We start from the raw sequence: 7,765 nt of genomic DNA, 5'->3' as shown, positions 1-7,765 counted from the left end.
TCTCCATAATATTTTCGCGAATATATTACTCACCGCATATTAATTCAGCGAAAACACAGGAAGGGGCACATCAGCCTATGGTATAAAAAGGCTGGATCGGGATCCGCAAAAGGCAGTTCAGAGCAGTTCAGTTCGCACAGTATACGTTTTGCGCAGTACTAATTAAGTTATTTTTAAGTCTCGCTATCCGGCTACTCAGAACCGGAATTAAACTCTGCTAAGCATTATAAAAATTGTCTTTAAACAATAAATCTTAAATCAAGCACAAACACCTGAGACTGTTTGTAAAAACCTCTTCTGAAATCCAATCCTAACAAGGTAAAAAACTAAGTTATCTACTGAAACACGCTACATATAATAAAGGCGCTATCCTTTTAACCAACCTCTGCTTAACTCCTGACTAAGATCCAACTTTTAACAACGCGACAGTATTTTATACATTATTACGTCTAGTAGTAACATCTCCTCGCTTAGACATAACAGTAGGATATTCAGGATATTGAAACATCTTATTATTGTTTCTTAATGTAAAACGTTTGTCTCTGGCTTGTTGTTGTGCCACTGTGAGTCCTGGTATTACTGGACCTAGCAGTGAGTATCCCATCTTTGTTATACTTTCCTTGCATATTTCTTGAAATTCTGATGAGTTATTATATAGTATTTCCTCGATTAATTTAGACGTGTTGGTTGGCTGGAAAGTTTACACTTTGTATCCGTATTCACTTGTTGTTTTGTTCAACCAGCGGCAAGTTCCCCAGCGATAAATATGGATCGGTTCGGGTGTCCTACAGTAGATTTCACTCGTTTCAATCAGTCCTTAGGATCTCGTTGCACAACATTTTCTTCGTTAAAGAGAAAACCGTGGCAAAATCCTCTTTCACTTACGAGTTTGATGGAAACACACTGAACGTACATTTTTCACTGGATTATATTAATTGCTAGCTCTGTTGTTTTCTATAGACTAACTAATTTCCTCTTACTCCATTCGTTTTAATAGTGATTTTTTCTAATTCCCTACTTCTTTCTTTATACTTTTATCTTCCTGGATGATTACCATTTTACAATCCATGAACTACTCTAGTCACACTAGGAAAGCTTTATTACCCACACGTGGCCTAATACTACGGATAACGTTCCCCCGCAAAGCTAAATATTTCATATGAATGCTAAAACTGCAACTAGCCGGCTGACTCCCTCAATAACAGGTATACATATTTATTCTTTGATATTTATTGATTCTGAGCTTTTGATTCCTATTTGTTCTGACAAGTCTTCCTTTAGTTCTTCATCCTGGGTTGATTCTAATAGAGTTGGTAACATATTTTCATAGTCATGAACCTTTTTAGGAGGTATACGGGGTATCTCGTAAAACAGTGGCCTCGTAAAATCGTATCTAAATCCGGTATCTAATCTCGACATTGGTATATATGTTTCGCTTACTGTAATGCCTCTTCTACTTTGTTTTTTATTGACATAGCGATATACAATTAACATAATTAGAGAGTTTATAATTAAACATAAAATTGCAATGCTGATACAAATAAAGTTCCAAGTTGACAAGTCTACAATTTTTGATTCTACATTTGTTGTTAAGGTACTGATCGGTTTTATCTCAATTTTAGTTGTACCCTCTAACCGCTGGTCTATATAGAAAAAGGTTAGTCGAAAGGGCGGAAAAATTAGATTTTTTATTAATTTATTGCCGGTCGCACCTCTATATATTTTTCCATCAGTCCATATGTTACAAGACCTTGGGAGTTCAATTATGCCAGAAGAAAGCTTCGGAATATATATCAATTTGTTCGTGCATTTAATTTTTAATAAATCATATTCTCTCGTGGAAAATAACCAGAGATGGCAGCTAGCAGTTTTGATTAGGAAATTATCTTCATCTTGACTTAATCTAATATTACATTCATATAAAGTTTGGATTTTTGGCTTTATTAGCATGTTGAACTAACAAGATGCTTTGGTATTTTCTATTAATTCGACACTACATATTCTATAATATTTTACCATGTTACATAATTCAAAGGCCATTTCACTCATAAAGAAATATGAATTATTAGTTTCTGATACAACAATGTAATCATTCCGCGGTTCAATGTATGCAGCGATTGATTTGTTTGTCTCAGATTGTTGAAAAACTGGAAAAGACATCATTTTGTACACGACAAACTGTTCGACATCTATGAACGGTACTACTATTTCTACGATTACTATTTTTTTATTCATCATAAAATGTAACTGTGCTATGTCAGCAATATTTGCTGTATTAATACTATTACGTTTAACAAAGGATTTTAAAAGTGATGTCTTTTCAATTACATGTACTACTGCTTGTAAACATTTCAACCATTAATAACATAATTTCTTTGCTTTCATGTTGTATTTTTTTAATGAGTGAAATTATTTTGTGGAAATTAGCGGCCTGATTTTTGTCTGTTATGTTCGGGTTCTGGTTTAACAGTTACACACATCTTTTTATATAGTCAGTTTTCGAGTTTACTGATCTAATTTGTTCATGCAGGCCATTGTCAAAGTAATAAGTGTTCGGTTCATCGCCCACAATATAAGATAGATCGTTTGTATGCATGTTAGCTGCTCTTTCTATAACTTTTTTTGTGTTACTCAATGCGTAACTGTTTTGAAAAGATAAATCTTTTCCTCCCCCCTTAATTTTGTCAACATGCAAAGTGTTGACAAGACGCTTCAGGGAATCGTCGACACGTTTAATATATCTTAAATGATCCATAACATGCTGTATAATCGAACTTGCTTCTATGTTGGACACATTATCTTGTATGAAGATGTTATTTAAAGTAGTTACTTGATTAGTAAGCACCTCAGTCCAAATGAAAATGTGTTGCATGTCAATGGTTGTTAGTAAACTCCAATTTTCACGCGTAAAAGCTATACGAGGGTCGTTTGAAAAGTCCGTGCAAAGTCAGAGAGATGGCGATACTAGTGCGTATCAAGGTTATTTTTAGTTAGTGGCATATCTTGGAAGAGCACATACCAAATTTCAGCCAGATTGGCCAATTACTTTGCGTTTTAAAATCGTTTCAATCAAAGAAATCGAGTGGTTGTAAAAAAATGGACGAAAAAGAATTTCGTGTATTGATTAAACATTACTTTATCAAAGACAAAACGCCTCAGGAGATTAAACAAAAGCTTGATAAACATTATGGTGATAGTGCACCTTCGATTAGAATGGTTTTTAAGTGGTTTCAAAATTTTCGGAGTGGCCATATCAGCACAAAAGACGCTGAACGTTCTGGACGCCCTATATTGAGGTTACCACTTCAGAAATCATTGATAAAATCCATGATTTGGTGATGGCTGACAAAAGAGTGAAGGTGCCTGAGATTGCTAGTACTGTAGGCATCTCGAGCGAACGGGTACATAATCTTTTGCACCAACATTTGGACATGAAAAAGCTATCCGCTAGTTGGGTGCCGCGATTGCTCACGATTGACCAAAAACGAGATCGTGTGAAGTATTGCAAGAATGGTTCGCAGCTGTTTCAGCAAAATCCGCAAGATTTTAAGCGTCGTTTCATCACTGTAGATGAAACATGGATAGATCACTACACACCTGAGACCAAAGAATAGTCTAAACAATGGGTTACCAAGGGGGAATCTGCTCCGAAAAAGGCGAAGACAATTCCTTCGGCCGGGAAGGTTATGGTGACTGTCTTTTGGGATTCGCAAGGAATAATCTTGATCGACTATCTGGAAAAGAGTAAAACCATTACAGGCGAATATTATTCATCGTTATTGGATCGTTTGAAAACCGAGTTGCTAGAGAAACGTCCACGATTGGCCCACAAAAAAGTCCTCTTCCACCACGACAATGCGGCAGCTCACGCCTCAGCAGTTGTGGCCGCAAAACTGATCGAGATAGAGTTCCAAGTCGTTTCACATCCTCCCTATTCTCCAGACTTGGCTCCGTCGGACTACCATTTGTTCCCTAATATGGAAAAATGGCTGGCGGGGAAAAGATTTTATTCAAACGAGGAGGTGATTGCAGAAACGAATGCCTATTTTACAGACTTGGACAAATCCTATTATTTGGAAGGGATTAAGAAACTAGAGCAGCGTTGGATGAAGTGTATAAGTCTAAAAAAAGACTATGTTGAAAAATAAAAAAGATTTATTAAAAAAATCAAGCAGTTTTTATTTTTGCACGGACTTTTCAAACGACCCTCGTACGTTCAATTTTATGAAACGCAATCCCTGGATTGTCTTCAATAAGATGTACGACTAGGTTTTCTTCTAGTCCCATAACTGCCATAAATCCGAGAAGAAAATACAGGCAAATTGCTACTTTTTTCATCTTGTTTGTTTGTTTTTTTTTTTTTTTTTTTGTGTGATCTGCAAACTGTAATTCGATATAGATTAGAATTATTATTCAATAAATTATATTTTTTTTATACAAGCTTATAGTACCATTAACGTCAAATACGAGGTCTGTAATATAAAGGTAGGCCCGATACTTTCCGGACAGACCTCGTACACTATTGTTAATCCACGCTTGGGTTAGATTGTGTATTATCGTTATTACAAATTTTTTTAAATAATACTCTTTTTCAAATTTTATCTATTGAATCAAATACATTATGTAATTAAAAAAAAATTCTTTGAATGTTTTGATATTGATTAGTTACTAAATCTGTTGCGTTTGCAATATTTTCTAATTCATTTAGATTGTTGCTAATTTGTTCAACGTGCGCAACTGCCTGCTGTAATGAACTATAAAATTTGTATTGACACATATATCTTTTTATGCCTTTGTTTAGGTATTCAACAAAACACATCGTTGCTAATTGTTCTCTTTCTTCCATAGTGTCTGTTACTTCATCTAACTGTAACTAAGCTAAATGGCCTGCAATCTTGTATGCTTTAAGTTTATGGCTCTTTTTCTAAATTTATGAGTTGAGTTGTTATTTTTTTGGGCCATACATAATAATTTTGTCTTTATACAAATTAGATTTTCTAGTACTTCGATTTTTTCTGAATCATTCATGATGACAAATCTAATTTTAATACCAATTTTTTTTATTCGTCTTTATCTGAAGGAGCTCGTTTATTCCTTGGAGGAATTGATCGAATGCAAGGCTCTTGTATATACAGGATAGAGTCTAGTATCTATTAATTTGTTTTCTACCTGCTGTATATTGGGTTTAAAGGTACACTCGATTACTTTCGCTTTCAATGCTAGTGCGTCCGGGGAACTTGGAGCAGATGGGGAATTTGGAGGGTCGTTTATATAACTCTTGTTGGCCACTGATCCCCGCTCGATTTTATTTTGATTCTTATCTTGTTCCCGTTCTTTAGTAGGAGTCCTAACTAAATGGACAAGTAAATTTGTAAGTGAATTCCACACTGCACCTATTATTTTGATAGACCATCTGAAAAGCGAATAGAGTGCGTATCCCTGAATGATTGTATGTATAAATTTAATCACGCCAAAAAGCATAATTACGGAAATAACGCCTGCGCTTACCGAAGCAAAACTCATAAATCTTCCCCATAATTTTGACCATGTAGATTCGGCTAATTTCTCTAGCGCTTTTTCATCGAGCATATGATAAAATGATAATTCTGCTCCGGGACGTTCGTTCAAAGATACACTTTTTGCTACTTTATTCCAATTCGTTTTGTCAATGGGTGCTAGATATTTCCATGTTTGTTTTGTCTGAGGCTTTAAAACTCCTGATCCGTCGCTAAAATAGGTTGGTCGTGGTAACATCTTTAACCATCCACTTTCCACCTTAAACATTACTGGTACTGTCTTATCACAGGCTGTTTCTGTACCGAAAAATTTCAATATGTGCGTGCGAGGTGTCATAAACATAGGTCTACCGTCGCGGTCTACAGGTAGTTCTAGATAGCACTCTGAAGAGTTTCTTGTCCGTACGTCTACTGGTAAGCACTTAATTATGTGAATGACCTCGCCTGCGAGTAGGCTCATGCAGCCTGGTCCGTTCATCAAATAATAGGCTAATAAATCCGGACTAATTGTTGCGATATTTAGTGCATTCATTATGACTTTCTTTTCTAACTGGCATTGTTGAAATAACACGTCATAATATAAGTTTTGTAAGCTGTTTCTTACGTGTTTTTCAAAGAAAAGTATCTTTGCATTAAGATATGCAAATAAGTCGATGTTTTTAATATTTTTATCTTTTATCGCCGGAAAGTTATGTTTATTTTCATCGTCTAGGATAAAAATTCTCGGATGTTCTGTTCTGGTTAAGACAAACCCGCATTTAGGTAATGCTCCTAGATCTTTAAATGCGAAGGACACTCCTTGTGTATCTAACACGTATAGTGGTAGCCTTTCGCTACCCTGTTCCATGACTTTATCTACGTATGCGGTGTAAAGTTCTGTGAACTTATTTTCTTGACACTCGTGCATGGGAATTGGGTCTCAGAAAGCGTAACCGAGAACGTTATCTATGCATTTATCGTCACTGAATTTACAAACCGTACCTGTTGATAATGTGATTTTATTATTATCTCGCGATACTGTTTTCCAGTATTCTTGCAACGAAATTTTAACATAACCTGCCACAAAAAAGTCTTGAAATTCGCCATATGGGTCATTATAGTAACTCGCATTACGGCATCCACCCGTGCTACCGGCTGATCCTGTGAAAGTTGTAGCGTGTACTACTGAATTATTCACTAGTAAGGATTGAAAGAGGCGATCTCCTGTAGATATTGATTTGTGTACGTGCATTCTTTCGCATTCGTCTCTTGATGTTTTGCGTAAAAATTTTATTCTTCCTAATCCAACTTCCGTATTATAATTATTATAGCTATATCTCTTAGCGTTCCTATCTATTTCTATTTTGCAATAGCTCACTTGCACCGACGAATATTCATTAAGTTGTAATAGTGATACTTCGATTCGCGTAGAATTGACGATTGATGGTGGTAATTCGTAGTCTGCAGTATCTACCAAAGAAAAAGATATAATATTTACGAACTTCTGCGCACAATCATTAGCAATGTAGGCCGTCGCCGTGGTGACAAGTTCCACGAGCAGTAGGTAAATTAGCAGATTCATCATCTGTAAACAATAAATTTAAGTTATTCCTTAATAAATCTTAATCAGAACATACAATCTGCGCGATTGTCAATTAAATTTTGCGAAACGATTATTCGGTTGGCCTTATATGCGATATGTGTAAACGGTTTGTATGTACAATTTTGCTGCGGTTTTTGCCGATCTCAATTCGTACATTTCCATTGGGCCATACTTCCGATACCAGATATGGACCAGAGTAATGGTCATCGAATTTTTTTGGTTCGGGGCTACTTAAAAGCCAAACATAATCGTTTACCTTAATTTCTTGGATTGATTTTTTTGTCGTAATAATGTTTTAGCTTAATCTTTGCAAGTGTAATTTTTTCACGAGCAATTTGGTGCAAAGCATTCAAACGGTTAATTAGTTGTGACATATAATCGGCATAAGTAGGTACAAGATCTTCCGGTTCTGGCGGAGTTGCTGATGGTACTCGTGCAACTCTTGCAAACGTGAGTTCATTCGAGTATAATGCGTAGCCTCATGTCCGCTAGTGTTATAATTGAACATTGCCATTTCTATAAATTCATCCCAATCTTCAAACTTATTTGTAAAAACTTTTAAATATTCGTTTAATGAGGAGTGTTGTCTTTCTTTTAATCCGTTTGATTCAGGATGAAAAGCGCTTGTGCGAAATTGTTTAATACGAAATCTTTTTGCAACTCTTTT

Source organism: Phymastichus coffea, unplaced genomic scaffold, assembly GCF_024137745.1.
Source record: "Phymastichus coffea isolate CEN01 unplaced genomic scaffold, Cenicafe_Pcof_1.1 PCOF00005, whole genome shotgun sequence".
Lineage (NCBI taxonomy): Eukaryota > Metazoa > Arthropoda > Insecta > Hymenoptera > Eulophidae > Phymastichus > Phymastichus coffea.
The sequence above is the reverse complement of the archived record's forward strand: the minus strand, read 5'-3'. Positions refer to the sequence as shown.